Here is a 19707-nt window from a genome sequence, read left to right on the forward strand (position 1 = left end):
TCTCACGCTCATGCCATTTGCCAGTAAGCACAGATCCCAGCAGGAAGAGATGTACTTTGCATCTCCCATGGGAAATGACACAACTTTACTACCACCAACAGGAAGATTTTCCCCTTGCCAGGTAACAGCCCAGACAATGGGAGACTCACAAGTGAGCAAATGAAAAGCCATTATACTTAGAACACCCAGTTTCCTCCAATGGACTTTTTGTGTATAAACAGTGCCTCCCAATTTCCCCTTCTCCTCTATAAAAGAGTTTCCTCTTATTTGCTTTACCAAACTACCATTGGTAGTTCACTATAGTTGCATGTTCCAAATTGCAATTCTTGGCTGCTCCCAAATAAACCAGTTTTGCTGATTAAACAACAACACTGTTTTTTGTTTTTTGTTTTTTCATTCTCTTAGGTTAACAAGAATAATTTGGCATCTGTCTCTGCCTTTTCCATCCTAGTTAAAACCATCATAGGCAATGTCCCATGACCATGACCTTACTGTCAAGTATCTTTATCTCCACTTTACTTTGTTATCCCAATTCCGTTTCTGGGTTAGTCATAATCCATAACTACTCCAAGTCTTGAAATCCTAAAGTCCAATATCTGCATTAAGCCAGACAGACTTCTCCAATTTTTTGCAATCATAATACTTATCCTGCAAAATTATGAAAAACAAGTAACAAGCTTTCAAATAAGAGTTCTAAAAAAATGTTAATTCTCCTCCCCCACCTCAGGGTTCCCCTTACAGCAACCACAGCAACAGATACTCTTCAACTTCATTAGAACATTCAACCACTGGCTGGCCCTTCCTCTACCCTCTTCTCCAAACTGCAGTTTATCTCCTGATAGGCAAGTTTTTATGACAAGTAGTCTTTAATAACCAGTGCTACCTTCTTACCTAATACTACTCAATTCCTTGAAATCTGCCTCCACCCCAACTATTCCACTGAAACTCTCCTCACCAATTGACCCACTAATACCAAATTCAGTAGATACCTCCCAGTCTCTATCTTAATGACTTCCCAGCTGTATCTGACAAATCTGACCATCCTGTTCTTTAAAGCCCTCTTTCTGCTTCAAAAAACAAAAACAAAAACAACCAGAAAAATCTCCTCTACCTCTCTGGCACCTCCTTATTATCTACTCTGTTCCTCCTCCTCTTCCAAGACTCCCCGAAGCAGCAGCCAGAGGGATTTTTCTAAAGGTCTAATTTGATCATGACACTCTCCAGCTTAAAACAGTTCACTTGCTCTTAAGCAAACTCCTCCACATGGTTTATAAAGTAACGGTTTAATTCCCCGGCCTCATTTCTTGCAACCCACTTCCTTGCTCTCCACAATCCAGCCACACTAAACGATCCATAGTTCCCTAAACAAGCTAGGGTTTTTCTCTCATCTCCTCTAGCCACTTTCAGACACTGTTTCCTCAACTGAAACACTTGTCTTTCCCTCACCCCAAATCCCCACCCCTACATCTTGCACAATTTTATTTAGCTGACTTTGGCTTATGCTTTCCTAACAAGGCTTCCCTGCTCCCTGAGACTGGGTTATGGTCTACATGCTATCGTAACTATAACTGCCTGTTATTTGTCAAATCTCCCACTAGACTCTAAGCTCCGTGGTGGTATTAACTGTATCTTGTTCACCTTATTAACCCAATGTATAACTAACTCTGTGTCTGATATATAACAGGAACATAATAAATATTTCTTAGATAATGAATGGATGCACACCCTTCTTTGTACCCCTAGAATAATTCCTTAATTTAGGTTATTATTTCTTTCTTGAATGACTACAACAGTCTCCTGACAATGAATGTGTCTCCTAATGAATAAAATCATCTCCTCACCTTCAATCCACCTTCTCCACATAAATTAATAAGAGCAAATTTGACTTTCTCTGGCTCCTTCTTAAAAGACATCAGAAGTTTCCCCATTATTTACAAACAAACAAATCCAAATTTCTTAGCATAAAATGCAAAGCTCTTCATTATCTGGTCTCCACTGACCTATCCTTTCTCATCTCCTGCCACTTCCCCCACACTATCATTGTGCTTTAGCTTTATGAAATCATCTACAGTTTCCTGAACTTACCATGCTTTTTCAAACCTGTCTCTGTACCTTCCTAAATTCCCCTCCCCACTTTGTACAGCCTACATTCTGCACAGTATAGCAACATCTAAAAAACTTCCTGACTCTGGAGCAGACACTGACCTTAAGCTGCAAATATTGGGATAAAGTGTCTCCCAAGGAAAAAAACACAGCATCCAACCGGGATTATTTTCCCAAATAGAAGCAGAATCAATTTACAGACTTAAATTACTTCCACTGGGGTCTAACATCTTATTCTTCACAACACACCTGCATCTTAGTCCATTACTCAGAAAAAAAGTGTCACGTTCCGGAAGAAGAAAAGAAAGAACATTTCACAATCTTGGCTTCATGATAAATACAATTTTAACTTAAAACAGTATCAAGCAAAATTCTCAATATAATAAAATGCTTGTCACTAGCAGTTCTTTTATGGAGAACATGTAGGAGGAAGGCTTGTCATCTGACAGTATCTACCAGGTTAGCATTATGCAAGTATCAGAAATAACAAGCAGAAAGTACCAGTCACTGTCACCAAAAAGTCTGTATCCCTAAGTGAACTCTACTGTGAAATGAGGTGGAAGTTGTGTTTTTCCTGTTCTAAAACCCAACATGCTCGCATTCCTTACAGGTAGCCAGTACTGGTAAAGTACAAATTTGCCAGCATGAAAAGCAGTCAGTGTTCTGCCTTAAGTATACATGACTTGCCGAATAAATGCTGCCTTTGTAGTAGCTGCTAGAGCAATAACCAACAACAACCAAAAAAAAGGGCATCTTTCCTATGATATTGATTTTCGCTACACTGAGTCTCCTGTAATGATGTGAAAATCACAGTCACTTTTATCAGGTCTACACTACTCAGCATCTCACAGGATTTATAAAGAATCGTTCATGTGCCCAACAACTTGCTCCTTTTTGTTCATTTTATTTTTTTGGCCATGCCCCTGGCATGCGGAGAGGTTCCCAGGGCAGGGATTGAACTCAGTTCAACAATGAATCCTTAACCCACTGTGCCACATGGGAATTCCAACTTCTTTACGTTTAATGAATCTCGTGAATAAGAACAAACAAAACCTGACTCAAGCAGATCTGGTTTGGAATTCAAGCTTCACAACTTACTAGCTTTACACTTTGTGAAATCTGCTTAACATCTCTAAGCACAATTTCTTCTACTGTAACATGAATATAACAAAAGTACCCAGCTCATGGGTTGTTATCAAGATTAAATAATGTATTTAACACAATGCCATGAATATAGTTCACACTCTGTAAATGGAAGCTATTACTATTATATCGATTTTGCCATTATGGCTATTCTATTGCTTTAGGTAGGGTCAATATCACAGAAGGTTATTAATTGCCTCTTTAGGGGAATTTATATTTTGGGAAATTGAACTGAAATAATCCAAGCTTAGAATTTAATGCTCAAAATGATAAACCCCAATTAAATATGCTATTGCCTTCAGGGCATCTACAGACAATGTAGAGAAGGAAAAATAAAAGAAGTAAGATTTCAGACTAAGATATTTATTAAATATTAAAGTGCTACCATAGGAGTTGTATATATTAAAAATACTCTCCAGTGTGGAGAAAAGGGAACCTCCTACACTGTTGGTGGCAATGTAAACTGGTACAACCACTATCCAAAACAGTATGGAAGTTCCTCAGAAAACTAAATATAGAACTATATATGATCCAGCAATCCCACTCCTGGGCATATGTCCAGACAAAACTATAATTCAAAAAGATACATGCACCCGTATGTTCATAGCAGCACTATTCACAATAGCCAAGTCATGGAAACCATCTAAATGTCCATTCACAGATGAATGGATTAAGAAGAACGGGTATATATATACAATAGAATACTACACAGCTATAAAAAAAGAATGAAATCATGCCATCTGCAACAACATGGATGCAACTAGAGATTCTCATACTAGTTTTACTCTAGTTGCATCCATGTAAGTCAGAAAGAGAAAGACAAATACCATACAATGTCATTTACATGTGGAATCTAAAATATGGCACAAATGAACCTATCTACAGAACAGAAACAGACTCACAGACATAGAGAACAGACTTGTGGTTGCCAAGGGGGAGTAGGGAGGGAGTGGGATGAACTGGGAGCTTGGGGTTGGTAGATGCAAACTATTACATGTAGAATGGATAAGCAATGAGGTCCCACTGTATAACACAGGGAACTGTATCCAGTCTCTTGAGATAGACCATGATAGAAGATAATATAAGAAAGGGAATGTATGTATATATGTATGTATGACTGGGTAACTCTGCTGTACAGCAGAAATTAGCACAATACTGTAAATCAACTATACTTTAATAAAAATTTAAAAAAAATTTAAATCCTTTTCAAATAACATCCTATCATCTGTTGATTAGAAACAAAACTGAAAGAATACAACTGGAGCTTGACCTAAGCTTTGGCAGGTAAATTCACTGAATCTACCTTTCGGGGCATATGGTGATAAAAGTAATTAACTGTATATTTGGACCCTACAAACAGAAACCCTGAAAATGCTTGGGTAAATGCATTTTGCTAATCAGTTCTGACAAAAGATAATCAAGGAGGTGGGATGAAAGGACACTATTATTAAGACCTGGCCCAATTCTTTCTTTCTCATTCTAATATTTAAACAGAGTCACAGAACACTTTTTCCCACCTTCCATAAATAACTTTATTGCAACCAACTACCTTCTATCTTTGCCCCACCTCCCAATAATTCCAATTCCTACTGGGCAATAAGAAAGGAAACAAGGTGAAAGGCTGTGGGATAATAAAGAGGTCCCCAAATCAATGATTTCTAATTAAATCTTAATGTCACAAGCCTTGAGCACTAGAAGGCACATTAGAGACACCTAATGCAGCTACCTCAATTTAATTGGTAAGGAAACTGTAAGAGCTGCCCCATCTCAAGCAAATAGTTAATACCAAAGCCAGGATTAGAACTCAAAATTCTTAGCTCCCAATCCAACGTTTTTCCTACTAAATCTCTGAGACAGGTTTTTAGAAGACCAGAGCAATGACCTCTTCTCCATTTTTACTGTATAATATTCAGAATATAAAAGCAAAGTATGAACAAAGGATAAAGCACTGGGAACAAAAAATACTAAAAGCTAACATTTATTGAGAGCTTACTATGTGCCAAGCACTGTGTTAAGCATTTAAGTGCATTATCTCTTTAATCTTCATAACAACCCTACAAAGAGGTGTAATTATTAGCATCTTTTTACAGATAATGAAACTGAGGCACATAGAGGTTACATCACTCACCCAAGGTCATACAGTTAAATGGTGGGTCTAGAATTTGAGCTCAGTCTGGCCCCAGAACCTATGCATTAAATAGCAAAGAAAAATGGGAAAAAAAAAAAAAAAAAAAAAAGGGCAGCAGAAAAGCAGTTCATCTAGTCAATATCTATAAAATTTCCTTCTTCCAAAGATACTATATTAGGGCCTCTATTTTGACCTCAAGAGATCAAATCTCTTAAGAGAGATAGCTGTACAAGATTCAAAGCTTGCTATAATCCTGCCAAATCTAGTAAAAGCTAGATCTGATGTATATCTGGCTTTGATAGAGCTGCAATGATCAAAAAGTTAGCAAGGATAGGAGTTCCCATCGTGGCACAGCAGAAATGAATCCGACTAGGAACCATGAGGTTGCAGGTTCGATCCCTGGCCTCACTCAGTGTGTTAAGGATCCAGCATTGCCATGTGGTATAGGCCACAGATTCGGTTCAGATCTGGCATTGCTGTGGCTGTGGCATAGGCTAGCAGCTGTAGCTCTGACTGGAGCCCTAGGCTGGAAACCTCCATATGCCTCGGGTGCAGACCTAAAAAGACCAAAAAAAAAAAAAAGTTAGCAAGAATAGAACACTGTTCTGCTATCAGGCTATTGGCCCAATTTTAGTTTCAAGAACAAGGCTCTGGAGTTCCCGTCGTGGCACAGTGGTTAACGAATCCGCGACTAGGAACCATGAGGTTGCGGGTTGGGTCCCTGCCTCTTGCTCAGTGGGTTAACGATCCGGCGTTGCCGTGAGCTGTGGTGTAGGTTGCAGACGCGGCTCGGATCCCGCGTTGCTGTGGCTTTGGCGTAGGCCGGGGGCTACAGCTCCGACTGGACCCCTAGCCTGGGAACCTCCATATGCCACGGGAGCGGCCCAAAGAAACAGCAAAAAGACAAAAAAAAAAAAAAAAAAGAACGAGGCTCAAAGAGGATTCTCCTTATTAATAAAACAAAACAAAACGACATCATTATATATGTCCACATTTCCTCTCTTACTTTCTTCAGTTCTGTTTGCCTTCCTTTCATTGATGTGTTCTTTGTCCAACAAAGACTGATGAAAAGCTGCAATAAACAAGATTATTTAGAAATCTCAAGGCCCTCCAAAAACTGTTCTTGACTCTTCATCATACAGACTTTTCAACTCAACTCAGGGAGATGCCTGTTCCACTCAGCAAACTCTCCTTTTTAAAGTGGAAATTTTCAGAATGGCAGCCATGGCCACAGTCCAGCTGTAAGGAATGCAGCCCTTCCCACACGAACCTTCATGAGCCAATACTGGAGTCACAGAGAACTGCAACTTTGGCCAAGCTCTACAGTGAAGTGAGTTTCAAGTTTAAAATGTCCTTTAAAATAAGATGTAGGTATCTTATGAAACCACTCAAGCTTGCAGGATAAAGATATGATGAAAATGACTACTATCCTTGCCATACGGAAATTTGTTGTTACTTAAACTAGCTTAAAGATGCTGCTTTCCGGTCTCATTAAATTAGTGGCTTTGAAACCTCGGGAAGTTACTATTCCCTCAAGGAAATACAGTGTGTGCGTACAAGGTGAAATATCAGTTTTGGAGAAGCACAAGAACTATGCTCAATGAAAACCAGGTGGGATCTTCTCAAGACAAGAAGAATGAGAAATATTTGAAAGAAGAGGGAAACCTCCTTAATTCAGAAACAACAACCTTGAAATTAGTCTGAGATGAAATTGAGACAGTTTTAAAACTGACCACTTTTCATGGAGTTCCCGTTGTGGCACAGCAGAAACGAATATGACTAGGAACCATGAGGTTGCAGGTCCAATCCCTGGCCTCGCTCAGTGGATTAAGGATCTAGTGTTGCTGTGAGCTATGGTGTAGGTCATAGACGTGGTTCAGATCCTGCGTTGCTATGGCTGCGGTACAGGCCAGCAGCTGTAGCTCCAATTCAACCCCTAGCCTGGGAATCTCCATATGCCTCGGGTGAGGCCCTAAAACGCAAAAAAGAAAAAAAACAAAAAAACCCAAAAAACAACTCACCGCTTTCCTATCTACAAAATTGGTCTGAAATATTGATTGAACCAGAGCTAGGAGAGTTTTGAAAAGCCATCTAGTCCTATTTTTAGGAAGAGTCAGACCTAGATTGTTCCACATAAATACACTTCTGAAAATATTTCAAAGAATACCCCCAACAATCTGGCTACATATTTAAGATTATAAATAAGCTGAATAAGCTGTGGGTTTTTTCATTAATATTTTTATAGGATCTCTTAGATATTTGCGTTTATAAAGAATTTAGTGTTGCTAGTCACTATCTGTGGAGTGTGTCTTCTAGTTTTCAATTTTCTTGCCAATTCTTTTTTTTTTTTTTTATGGCTGCACCTGTGGCATATGGAAGTTCCCAGGCTAGGGGATGAATCAGAGCTGCAGCTGCCAGCCTACACCACAGCCATAGCCACACCAGATCCGAGCCACATCTGCCACCTACACCGTAGCTCACGGCAACCCCAGATCCTTAATGCACTAAGCGAAGCCACGGATCAAACCCGAATCCTCATGGACACTCATAGTCAGTTTCATAACCCACTGAGTCACAAAGGGAACTCCCAATTTTCTTACCAATTCTTAACATAATGATCCTCAATAATCCAAGAGACTCATTTTCAAGCTACAAATGCCCACTGCACCACGGGCCCTAAGAACTACTGCCAAGGAGTTCCCATCATGGCACAGTGGAAACTCATTTGACTAGTATCCATGGGGGTGCAGGTTCAACCCCTGGCCTTGCTCAGTGGGTTAAGGATCTAGTGTTGCTGTGAGCTGTTGTGTAGGTCACAGACGCGGCTAGGATTTGGCATTGCTGTGGCTGTGGCATAGGCCAGCAGCTGCAGCTTCTATTCGACCCTTAGCCTGGGAACCTCATATGCTGCAGGTGCGGCCCTAAAAAGCAAAAAAATAATTAATAATAATTCACACCTCACTGCCTTCCAAAAACTTTTCTCTGTGGATCTAAATTTTCATCCAACTAGATACTCAACTTCTCCTTAAGAATGTTTTCTTCAGCTATTTTGTTTTATTGCTAAAGTGGTACCACTTTTGTTTACTTCTCAACTTCTAGATCAACATCAATCAATCTTACAAAACTTTATCCACCTCCAAAGCCCATACACTGAAGATGCATTTGGGAAAAATATATATTAAAATTACAAAAATTTTTAAATAACACTAATGACAACACCTGTTATCAGTTTATCCAAAGAGACTGATTCTGGCTGCCCAGAGAAAGAGCTGCACCAGTATCTAGGGGACAGGGGAGAAAGACTTTTACCTTGGAAGCCCAGTCTCCAAAATGCCTCTCTCAGACAGGTTTCCCCCCTTTCTTGATCACAATGGGCCCCCTTTCTGAAGATCAGAGAAGGAAGGAAAGCAAAATAAGGCTTCACTGCACTTGGAATTTACTCTTTCCTTTTCCAAATACCCATAATACTCCCAGCATCCATATTAAAGGTTTTAGAGGCCCTTCTCTGCAAAAGGATGGTGGGATGGGGAGGTTAACTTCTCTAGTCCTGGGTTAAAAGCTGTGACAGCTATCTCCTACATGGAGAAAGCTGATACCAGAGACAAAAGGGCTAGGCTGCTATGTTCTCATAGATACTGGAGGTAAGGAATACAAGACTCATGGAGGGGAGTTCCCATGTGGCTCAGTGGGTTAAGTATCCTGTATTATCACTGCAATGGCTCAGGTTGCTACTGCGGTACATGTTCGATGCCTGGTCTGGGAAATTCCACATACTGTAGATGCAGGAAAACAAACAAACAAAAAAGACCTACTGAGAATATAAAAATCTGACTTTTCTCTTTTCTCCCCCTAGACTACCCCCTTCCAGTTCCCAAGGACTGTGCCTATTACATCACCAAGGCTGTCTCTACTTATTGTGGGGCTCTTCTCTCTTTTCTGTTGGCTTATTAGGTCATATATGAATCATGCTCCCACTCCCCTGTCCCCGAGGCCATTGTCCTATTGAACTTTTCCTTCAAGTGTTTAAATGATGTTATTCCCATGGAAGAAGTCCAAGGTCATCGACCCCACTTCATTAAATTACATTATATGAGTCAACCAAAAAAAGGTTACTATGTTTTTTAAAGAAATATATCTATATAGTTTAGTTTAAGAAACACTGTTAGAGATGAAATCCGCAATCGCCAGCCAGTCCCTCTAAAATCCCCAAAATTAAAGCTGTAGAAGTTCTGTACCTAAATTGTTGATGTGTTGCAAATAAATTAGTCAAGCTAAACCACAATGGGGTGAGAAGGAGTAATAAAAAGGAAGGCTGAACGGAACTGCCCAAGCATGTTTATATGAGTATTTAGGGTATATTACGATTACATTCTTAATTCCAAGAGATAGTTTTGGATGGATGAGACATCCAGAGAAGAATTTCTGTCTATTGTTACACAGAACAGAAAGTGTACTATTCTTTTTTTTTTGTTTTTTGCTTTTTAGGGCCACACATGTGGCGTATATATGGAAGTTCCCAGGCTAGGACTCCAATCGGAGCTCTGGCTGCCAGCCACAGTCACAACCACAGCAACGCCAGATCCGAGTCATGACTGCGACCTACACCACAGCTCATGGTAACACCACTAATCTAGGCCAGGGATAGAACACACACCCTCATGGATACTAGTTGGGTTCATTACTGCTGAGCCACAATGGGAACTCCTAAAGTGGACTATTCTTAAGAGGTTATTTTCTACAGAAATTAAACAGAGAACATACTTTTTTCCGAACCAAGAATTCTGTGGAGATCAGTGAGATTCACAAAGAATTCAATATCACTTATCAGCCACTTTTTTTTTTTTTTTAGCTCTGAAAGAAGTGTCTTGGGATTTACTGAGACTTCATTCATACATAAGACTCTAAAAGGTACAGTTGAGTAACTATCACAAAGTAAGACTTCCTGCTTTGCCATGTGACTGTCAATACCAATCCCAATCTGGTTACCCCTCAAATACTTTACAAAAAAATTTTTTGGAGTTCCCATCGTGGCGCAGCGGTTAGCAAATCTGACTAGCATCCATGAGGACGTGGGTTCGATCCCTGGCCTCACTCAGTGGGTTAAGGATCCGGCATTGCCATGAGCTGTGGTGTAGGTCACAGACACGGCTTGGACCCCACGTGGCTGTGGCGTCCCAATTGGACCCCTAGCCTGGGAACCTCCATATGCCTCGAGTGCGGCCCTAAAAAGACAAAAATAAAATAAAATAAAATACCAAAAAAAAAAAAAATCCAAAAGAACACTGAAGAACCATTAAAAAAAAAAAAAATTTGTTTATGTTGTCAAAGGCCAAACAACACCACTTAAGTATTACAGCATAGTCAATGGCCTCTACCCAGGCCTTTTTAAAACTAGAATTCTCACAAACTCAAAACAGCTCACTTTTCCAAACCTGTCGGCAGTTAGCCTTATGTTTGAAAGTCTTTTATACTCTAACCTACTTTTTCCCCCATATTCTAATGCTAAGCTGATATATTTGCTGGCCCTAAAGATGACCTGCACTTTCCTATCTTTCCTTCATTACTCTGTCTAGAATTCCTTCTCCATGTCTCTCCCCATGTGTAAACAGAATCCTTCTCACAGCTCAACCCTAGCTCATCCTGGTAGCTCTCCTCCTCTAATTATTCCTGTCAACCAAAGTTTTCTGTCCCTCCTCACAAATTCTGCAATGGTCATTATCCAGATCACTCATTTGGGTACTTAATACTAAGTAGAAAATATTACATTTTCACTGGAAAATATTTTGGAATTAGAAAAGCCCTTAAAGGAGTTCCCGTCGTGGCTCAGTGAATCTGACTAGGAACCATGAGGTTGCGGGTTCGATCCCTGGCCTTGCTCAATGGGTTAAGGATCCGGCGTTGCCGTGAGCTGTGATGCGGGTCGCAGATAAGGCTTGGATCCCATGTTGCTGTGGCTCTGGCGAAGGCTGGCGGCTATAGCTCTGATTCGACCCCTAGCCTAGGAACCTCCATATGCTGTGGGAGCGGCCCAAGAAAAGGCAAAAAGACAAAAAAAAAAAAAAAAAAGGCCCTTAAAAACCATTAGAATAGCAGGTACCCAAAATGTTGCATCACCAAGAACACTTTTCGGTTTTTTTTTGCACCTTTCCCCAACCCCTACTTGTCACTCTTTGGCCTCTCAGTTGAAATTTGCAGGCTATGGGCGGGTGGGGGGCAGGTGTTGTTGTTTTAAGGCTGCACCCAGGGCATATGGAAGTTCCTGGGCTAGAGGTCGAATCAGAGTTATAGCTGCTGGCCTACACCACAACTCACAGCAACACCACTAAGCAAGGCCAGGATCGAACCTGAATCCTCAGGGACACTAGTTGGGTTCATTACCACTGAGCCACAATGAGAACTCCATTTCTAAAAAACTATCTACTAAACTACAATTATCAATAAACTAAGAGTTTACTTTTTCAAAAATACATATTAAAGACTTTTATTGTAAATCAGAGTTTCTCTGTTCAACTCAATTCTCACAGTTTACTGGTTAACCTATGCAGCCTAATCATGGCTAAAAATGCATAATTCCTCTCAGCACTTCAAGGAAAAAAATCTACCACTGATATTTACCCAGATTCTTACCAATCTGAGGAAGCAAAATCAACTTAAGCCAATCCACTTATTTTACAGGTAAGTTGAAACTCAGACCCCAAGAAGCAAAAGAATTTGCCTCGAGTCACAAAAGTAATGTCATAGCCAGACATCTAGAATGAAATATGTCTCCAGATTCTCAGTCCAGTGTTCTATTCATTACATGATGCTGACTGCTAAGGGCCTCAACTACACAAACAGAATACAGATTATTTTAGGGCAGGATCCATGTCTTACATATAGTTATAACATCCACTGATTCATCTACATAGTTGGAATTACAATAAATACTTATTTACTAATTACATCTAATACTTAATGATCTAATAAATTCAGTTCTGAAGATATTTAAATATTAAAGCAATGAAACTTTTAGAAAATGATACCAGAAGTTATACTCATGACTTTATGTCACAAAATAGAGAAAGCACTAATCATATAGGAAAATACTATTCAAATATATTCATTAAAATTAAGAACTTGTTTATCAAGTTTATTAAGAGTGAAAAGGCAAGTTACAAAAAGGAAAAAAGATATGATTCAGGTACAAACCAAAAAGGGCTCACATCCAAAATACATAAAGGACAACCACAAGTCAGTAAGAGAAGAAGACAAAAAACCCAACGGGAAAGTCTTAAAGAGACTCCATTATTACAAATGGCCAATAAACTCATGAAAAGGTGCTCCTATTTTTAATCAAGGAAATACAAACTAAAACCACAGTGATACCACAACACTCTCATTACGTTAGCCAAAGTTTTTAAAATTTGACAATCACATGTGTTGAAGAAGATGTAGAGCAACAGAAAGTTTCCTATACTGCTGGTAAGAATATGAACTACTAAAACTACTTAGAAAAAAGTTGGGCAGTATCTAGTAAAACTAAAAATAAGGAAATCCCATGACCTAGTAATAACTCCATTTCTGGGTATATGTCCCAAAGAAATGAGTGCAGATATGTACCAGAATACATATATAAGAATGTTCCTTCCAGCAAATTCGTAATAGCTACAAATTGGAAACAACCTCAGATGTTCACTAACAGTAGAACGAATAAACTGTGGTATGTTTTATTTTGCACTTTTCAGTATGTCTATTTTCTTTTACTAAAAAAAGATTTTACAAGAGCTAAGCACAGGTTAAGTACATAGTATGCACTCAAAAAAAAAAAAAAAATGAGCTTTATTTATTTATTTTTCTTCTTTTTAGAGCTACACTCGAGGAAGTTCCCAGGCCAGGGGGTCAAATTAGAGCTACAGCTGCTGGCCACAGCCACAGCCACAGCCACAGCAACGCAAGATCCGAGCTGGATCTACAACCTATACCACAGCTCACAGCAACACCGGATCCTTAACCCATTGAGCAAGGCCAGGAATTGAACCCATATCCTCTTGGATCCTAGTCAGGTTCATTAACCACTGAGCCACGACAGGAACTCCAAGTTTTTGTTTGTTTGTTTGTTTGTTTTAAGGCAAAATCCCATTGAACTAATGTGAAACACCTTGGGAGAATCAAAACACCTGTGTGCATGAAGCAGGCACATATGAAAGAAAAAGTTGTTTGACTCCTGGCTGTGTCATTATCTCATGGGAAATAAACTGATTGTACAATTCCTTTTTAGGATCTTTTAAATCCCATATAAAGAAAGCACACAGTTCTTAGAGGCAGACAATGCAGATTTCAATGTTAGCTACCTGTCCTTGAGCAAATTATTTAATTTCCCTAAATCTCAGTTCCCTCGTCTGTCAAGCTAAGACAATACCTAGATAGCATACCATGAACTTCAAATAAACTATATTTGTAAAACCTCTTCATGAGAGGTAAAATACCAAATGGATGATATTATTAAGCTATTGCACAATGTTATTTTAGGTACAGGTAAATCAAGCACAGAGATAAAATGCCATGGAACACAAAAATATGAATACTACATATCCTACCTTTCATTTAGGATGTAGGAAGAAATGATGTCCCTAAACTGGCATAAAATTTGAGAGGGTAAGAGAAGAAAGGATGAAATCTCAGATAATGTGAAAACTCAATAGCACTTTAGGGGAAAACCTGTAGCTAATATCTAACTACAATAGTACTTGCTGATTCTAACCAAATGACAATTCCAAATGAAAACTCCACTCGTCAAACACAACTGACCTAGTCCTAAAATGTATTATCTTTGATGGCAGGAACTGATCTTACCCATCTTTAGAGAAGCTTTAGGTGTAACACAAATAAAACAGCAGGAAGGAAAAAGACCCCTGCCAGTCTCAACTCCAATTCTTGAAAAGCAGGCAAATGTTACTAGCAGGCAAGAAGAAAAAGAAATGTTATGACCATATAGCTCAAAGAAGAGCAATTCTTAATATATGAAACACTGAATTATTACAACATTTTAAAGGAAATGAGCAGATAACAGAATTTCAGAAATGAAATGGACAGTAGACATCATAACACAAGTCCTAATTTTACAAACGGAAAAACGTGACAAAGGACTATTATCCAAAATATACAAAGAAGTCTTTAAATTCAATAATAATAATTTTAAAATATGATCTAAAAATGGACTGAAGACCTTAACAGACAACATCACCAAAAAAGATAGAGATGGTAAGCACGTGAAAAGATGCTCTACATAATACATCATTAGGAAAACGCAAATTAAAACAATAGCAGAGGAGTTTCCATCATGGCTCAGCAGTTAAAGAATCCGACTAGCATCCATGAGGACAAGGGTTCAATCCCTGGCCTCGCTCAGTGGGTTAAGGATCTGGTGTTGCCATGAGCAGATGCAGTTCAGATTCCTCATTGCTGGGGCTCTGGCATAGGCCAGTGGCTACAACTCTGATTCGATCCCTAGCCTGGGAACCTCCATATGCTGTAGGTGGGGCCCTAAAAAGACAAAAACAAAAAACAAAAAACAAAAACAAAAAAAAAAAAACACACACAGCAACAACAGAGTATCACTACATACCTAGTAAAGTGGCAAAAATCCAGAACACTGACAACATCAAATGCTGGTAGGGATGTGGAGCAATAGAACTTTCATTTGTTGCTGGTGGGAATGCTAAATAGCACAACCAACACTGGAAGACAATTTGGCAGTTTCTTACAAAATTCAGTGTACTCTTACTAAACAATCAATAATTGTGCTCCTTGGGATTTACCCCAATGAGTTGAAAACTTAGGTCCACATGAAAACATGCACGTGGATCTTTAAGGCAGCTTTATTCATAACTGCCAGAACTTGCAAGCAACTGAGATGTCCATCAGTGGATAAATGGACAAATAAACTGTGGTACATCCATACAGTGGAATATTATTCAGTGATCAAAAAAATGAGCTATAAAACCATGAAAAGACATGGAAGAACCTTAAATGCATATTGCTAACTGAAAAAAATCAATCTAAGTAGGCCACATATCAGAGTTTCTGTCATGGCACAGCGGAAACGAATCAGACTAGGAATCATGAGGTTGCAGGTTTAATCCCTGACCTTGCTCAGTGGGTTAAGGGTCCAGTATTGCCGTGAGCTGTGGTGTAGGTCGCAGACGAGGCTCGGATCTGACATTGCTGTGGCTGTGGCGTAGGCAGGCAGCTGTAGCTCCTATTAGACTCCTAGCCTGGGAACGTCCTATACGGTATTCTAGAAAAAGCAAGATTAGATTTCCGATAGCTACAGGTTAGGGGAAGGGGGCAATAAATAGGAGGATTCAGAGGATTTTTTTGGGCAGTGAAACTGCTCTGCATTATACAATCTACAATGTTCAATACATGTCATTCTGTGTTTGTCCAGACCCACAGAATGTACAACACTAAGAGGCATCTCTAAAGTAAACTATGGGATTTGGGGAAATAATGATGGGTCAGTGTAGGTTACTCAATTATAACAAATGTACCACCTCTGGTGAGGGATATTGATAATGCAGGAGGCAATGGATGGGGTGGGATAAAAGGTATATGGAAAATATCTATAGCAACTTCCACTCAATTTTGTGTGAACCCAAAACTACTCTAAAAAATAAAATATATTGAGAGAGACAGAAAAAAACAAAAAACAAATAAACAAAAAACCACCACCAACAACAAATAAACAAAAAACAGTCGAAAGAGTAGAAATGACCTACTGAAGGTCACAGTAAGAGATGGTTTTACTGGTAAATATTTACCAAGTGAATTCAAAACAAAGTCCCATAATAAAGAACTAAGTAAGACTCATTCACAATTAACAAAGCTCATTAGAAACCAAAAATATCCCCCTCTCCTCTTTTCTCCCACTATTTAAGCTTAGAAGTCAAACTTTTCTTAACAGAAAAATGTAGATTTTAGCCCCTTTAGAGACAAATTCTCATTAATTCTGACTTTGTTCACTATTAATCAATAAGGTTTGACTTTAGGGAAGCCAAGAGCAAAGCCTGCTGTCACAAAGCTTTCTAAATGATAACAGCAGATAACGGAAATGACATTTTCCAAGTAAAGAATCTGATACTTTAGTAGCTGGGGTTCAAAATGGAGAGTATATCAGGAATCTTAATAGTCCTCTTTTTTTTTTTTTGTCTTTTTGTCTTTTTAGGGCAGCGCCTGAGGCACACGGAAGTTCCCAGGCTAGGGGTTGAATTGGACCTGTAGCTGCCAGACTACACCACAGCCACAGCAATGCCAGATCCGTGCTTCATGTGCAAGCTACACCACCACTCACAGCAACGCTGGACCCTTAACTGACTGAGCAAAGCCAGGGATTGATCCTGAGTCCTCATGGATACCAATCAGGTTCGTTAACTGCTGAACCACGACGGGAACTCCAAAACCTTAAGATTCCTGAATTTAGCCAACAGGTGGGGTAAGAATGAAGCTAATTTAATTGGGAAATTATATTAATTTTCTATCAACGTCCTTTTAAGAATGAGAAACTGCTTAAATGACTTCGATAAACTTTATACTTTAAGCCTGGACAAATCCAAAAACTTACGTAACCGCGAATAACAAGTATTAAGGGTCACAAACTAATGTTTAAGTGTCACATTACCACAAGACTAAACAAACAAAACAGTTTTTAAAAAAAAAAAATCCAAAAATCACTGCTTTTTTGTTCCCTTAATAATCCTTTCAAAGAATAAAGGGAAATTTGCTATTTTGAATCTAAATGGTATTGAGGTTTCGAAAAGGCACACATCAAACCAATTAAATAGAGGCCTCATATGCCCCACACAATTTCAGGAGCAGTGAAACTGTAGATCAGTGGCCTTATGTAAGGCACAGTGACGTAAATCCCATCTCCCCTGACACAAGATAGGGGTTGGATTAAGAAGCCTGCAGGAATTTCATATCACATTTCCATTCTTCAGTACTCATTCATTTGTATCATTTTGCTGTGACCTTGATCTCCAGAGACATATATTACCAGTACCAGACACATAATTGCTATTAACCTGAAACTATTCTACTAATATGACTTGAGGTTTAGCAGAACAGAGGGCTAATGTTTTTTTCTTTCCTTAGTATAAAATGAAAATACTTTTCTCAAAATGGACATGGATAATACTGAAAAACACTGTGTTCAATATTAGAAAAATAGATGTCTCAAGAAATCATTGTTAACAGCAGAATAACAAGATAAAATCATTTTTTGCCCCTGCATTTTCCCTAATAAAAGAAGAGGCTATAAACAACTATTTACTGATAGTACCAAACCAGGGAGGCTACACTATTTCTACTTGAAAGGAAAGGGAAGTTCAAAGCGGCACCTTCCCCCAAGAAAAGCCCCGCCTCAACCACATCGATCATTACTAGCTAAAACAAAAACAAATACGAAAAAAGGAAAAACAACCTCCAAACCCGAGGCTTGGCTATATGAGCCAGATGAAACTATATATTCATTTGTTCAGAAAAAGTAAGTGTAACAGCCAACTTGGCCAGTTCTCACAAAGCACACACCCTTGAGAAGAGCCTGGGTCATCTACGGTCATTCGGGCAGTTTCTACAAGAGCAAGCACACTGCATGTACAGTGAAAAACAAACATTAAACCTCCAGAACTATTTGCACAAAAGAAAAATGGGATCAATTTGGGCTGAGGAGTGGTGCTTGTCAAAGGTCAGCCCTGCCGTACAAGTTTGCTCAATCTCCCTGGTAAAGAGCACATGGACAGAACCCACTCCTTATCCAGAACTTTCCAAATATTAACCAATGCCCAGAGCAGCCTAGTGAGGTAAATGAAGTTTTACAAATAAGGGGACATGTCCTGAGGTAGAAATAAAGTGAGGACTGGCCCCTGGGCCAGTATCCTCTCTGCCTTTGACTTGGCGTACAGACAACTCACAAAAAGCTGCCTGATGCCTCTGTTTACCACTTCAGTATAAAAAAGCGGCTGTCAATTCTCAATTTCACACGTAAGATACAAAGTCTATACCAAAGTAACAGGGCTGCTTTGCCTACCAGTTTGTTAATTATTATCAAAAATTCCATTAATTAGTTAAGTAAGCAATTTTTGAGTACCTACTGCCTATAAATACAGATTTTTTTACAAAAAAAAAAAGCTTTAAGTAAATTTATATTATTTATATTACCAGTTGCCACAGAAACAAAGTCCTAATCACTTTAAACTTGGACATGTCAAAATCTTGTTATTATACAAGTAAATGTGTCTGGGGACTGACTGGGGGAAACACAAGAGAACCAAGCAGATGACAGAAATGTTCTGGTGGTGGTGGTACATTTATCAAGTATCACTGAACTGGATACTAAAGATCTCTGCATCCCCCAGAATGCAAATTTTACCCAAGAAAACATAAGCATCAAACAACAACAATAAGAAACAAAAAAGAAAAAAGCATCAAAGACGATTTGATTTAATAATCAAACACTTGAGTTAAAGAAGCACTAAAGGGAAACCCATATCATACCATAAAAAGACAAAGTACCGGTTGAAAAACTTGCCCTTTTTTCTTTCAGCCAATATCTCCCAACTTCTGTGCACTAATTAAATTCTTAAGGAATCAAATGCCCATGGGGTCTTCACAGCTTCCACTAAGTAAAAAGGAAAGACCATGTGGACACTTATACCTGCCTGTGAGTATATAAACCACATTCACCAAGTGGAGTTGCTTGAGACATCAGGCAAAGTAACACAAACCATCCCTGTGTCAAAGGCTTCAGGGAAAAAAGCAAAGATAGGTCCTCTGAGGCAGATAAAGAAGAAATGAATTGAAATTTCATTGATAATCGCATGGCCCATATTCGTCTCTCATAATTGTCAGTGAGATGCTTATCAGACTGGGGAGAGCAAGTGAGGAATGAAAAGTGGTACAAATGTAAATAATTTATATTACAAATGGAAATTGCCACTTTTCATTGGCAAGTAGCTAAAAGAATATTTTCGCTGACAAACCAGATCTATCTTGTTTAGAAATCAACACAGAAATGAATATAAGTGGATCTCTGTTTCAGGGGTTAATAAAAACACCTTTTACTCTGAAAGAAAAAAAAGGAGGGAAGGGATTTCCTACTTGATTGAAATGCCAAGTTTAACCATCGGTAGATTGGAGAAAACATGACACCCAAGGTAACTAGCGTAGGCTAAAGTACATGCTCACTTTTAAAAAAATAACTACAGTGCAACTCCAAAGTCAGTAATTCTTACTAGCAGTCTTTTCTCAGGGGTAGGGTGGGTGGGGAAACACCTATGGCATGTGGAAGTTCTGCGCCA

The 19707-nt window shown here is 39.0% G+C and overlaps 1 protein-coding gene across 29 annotated transcripts in view; it reads right to left on the reverse strand.

Annotated features, from left to right (window-relative positions):
* Positions 1 to 19707, reverse strand: part of SIK3 (SIK family kinase 3) — a 293253-nt gene that overhangs the window by 148843 nt on the left and 124703 nt on the right. Inside the window, exons 1-2 of one of the 29 annotated variants that reach the window (XM_084976157.1) lie at positions 12002 to 12056; positions 8684 to 8757 (exon numbers count right to left, since the gene is read on the reverse strand). The exons of 25 other annotated variants lie outside the window; for them this stretch is intronic. The gene's annotated coding sequence lies outside the window, so the exon portion shown is untranslated. Of the gene's footprint in view, positions 1 to 8683; positions 8758 to 12001; positions 12100 to 19707 lie in introns of those variants that run through there. 3 more of the 29 variants (XM_084976161.1, XM_084976156.1, XM_084976160.1) reach the window with 3 other exon arrangements.

Source organism: Sus scrofa, chromosome 9, assembly GCF_054392235.1.
Source record: "Sus scrofa isolate SSC_HxYL_T2T_F1_AM1 chromosome 9, Sscrofa_HxYL_maternal_Yorkshire_Landrace_v2.0, whole genome shotgun sequence".
In the NCBI taxonomy this organism is placed as follows: Eukaryota; Metazoa; Chordata; class Mammalia; order Artiodactyla; family Suidae; genus Sus; species Sus scrofa.